The 1,728-nt window shown below is 39.4% G+C and overlaps 1 protein-coding gene across 1 annotated transcript in view; it reads left to right on the top strand.

Moving 5' to 3' along the window:
- Window positions 1-110: 110 nt before the first annotated feature.
- The window catches only part of LOC101860727 (carbonic anhydrase), a gene marked incomplete in the record, with an annotated part of 116,601 nt that continues 114,983 nt past the window's right edge, over window positions 111-1,728 (top strand). Inside the window, 1 exon segment of the mRNA XM_035968627.1 lies at window positions 111-248.

Here is a 1,728-nt window from a genome sequence, read left to right as displayed (position 1 = left end):
CCAAACCCCTAAACCTCTACCCGCTTTCGTCTCCCCCCACCCTACTCCTCGTATCGACCGCCGAGGCTGTTCCTTCGCCCTCCCCCTTCGAGTAAGCCCCACGTAAAGAAGTGGACGGTGCAACGACACCCACCATCCTCTGAATAAAACAAGAAGCAAAGGAAGAAGGAGAAGGAGAAGGCCCTCAGTCTTGATCGTAGTACGGTGGAATACCTCACACGCACACATACCGTCACACCAAGCCAAAGGTGAGCCTCACCAAAGGTCCCAGCACCATTTCTCACCACTACCCTTACCCCTTCTCAAAGGAGTGAGAGCGTCTCTGATACTCCAGAACTTCGGAGTCGGCTTATACTGGTGCCAGACTAATACCACCTGTAGTCATCCTGCTATTGTTTTGGTTTGTTTTGTTTTTCGAGCTTTTCTTTCTTCCTTCCTTCCTTTCTGTCTTATTTTTTTCTTTCTTTCTTTTATAGCTTCTCTGTTGCATTGATATTCGAGACAACAATTTTATTTCTTCCAAACCAAACTCGTTCATTCATTTTTTCTTTCCTATATTTTTTGCTGAATAATTGTTCTCTTTCTCTAGTAAACCTTTGAGATTTTTTCTATTCACTTTCTTTCCTTGAAATAATTCCTTCGATCTCTCTTTTCATTTCTTTCTTTTTGTCTGTTCAACAAATGTTTTATTTCCTTTCTTTGATAAATTGTTGACTATCGTTAAAGAATAACCGTTTGAATAATCTTTATTTATTAATTTTTTTATTTTCTGTATTTTGAAAAAAATTTGCTTTTATTATTATTTTCTTAATTCTTCCTTTTCTTTACGACCCTTCAACAGGAACTTGATGCTTCTTTCCGTTTTTCTCTCTTTCTTAATCTCTTTGTGTATTATTCTTCTTGGCAGGAATGGGTTAATAACAACTTTTTTGTCATTTTGTTTCAGTCTATTCATTTCTTCATCCTTTCCATTGTTCTCTTCTTTTTACTGTCTTTCCCTGCACTCTTCGTTTTAAACGTACTTTCTAACTAATCATCATTCTTTTACTTTTACGTCTTCCTCTCGGCATTCATTCTCCTCCTTAGCAAAAACCTGAAGGCTTTTTCCTTCTTTTCTGTCTTTCCTCTCCTTCCTTCATTGCTCCCGCACCGCGTCCTCGTGTTTCTTCAACGGAACTCTGAAAAGGGTCCTGTCTTTTGGCAAGCGCTTACTAAAGCTTCTTAGTTAGAGCAGGTGCCACCAGAGGTCCTTAAGAAGCCTCGATATAAGCGATATTTCTGTGCTGAAGGTTGTTCCCGTGACTTCGGATTTCTTTTTTTCATCGGAGAGTTGATTGTTTTGCTCTGTTGTTTCATATGATAATATAATAAGTACCTTTCCCTCCGGCCTGAGGACATTAATATTATTTTGGATAAACTCGAATCATCCTTGTGCATTCGTTGTCTCCTGCCTGGTTTCTTCAGTAAGTCTCTTTGCATTGCTGTGTTTTCTGTTTGTGAGGATAAAGTTTCATGATATCTTTGGCTTCTGTAATGCGTTACGTTCACACGGTGAAGCGCAGCAGAACAATGATGTATTTTTTTGTTGGGTTTTGAGTATCGCCCTCACAGAGGGGCATGATAATGATATTGCGTGCCGTCGTCCTGCGCTCAGTGTGTATACGACCAAACAACCGGCTGTAATCATGATATTTATTTTTTTTTAATTATGGTTTTGTATGTGTGTGT

This window comes from Aplysia californica, unplaced genomic scaffold (genome assembly GCF_000002075.1).
Source record: "Aplysia californica isolate F4 #8 unplaced genomic scaffold, AplCal3.0 scaffold00071, whole genome shotgun sequence".
NCBI lineage: Eukaryota > Metazoa > Mollusca > Gastropoda > Aplysiida > Aplysiidae > Aplysia > Aplysia californica.
The sequence above is the reverse complement of the archived record's forward strand: the minus strand, read 5'-3'. Positions and strand labels throughout refer to the sequence as shown.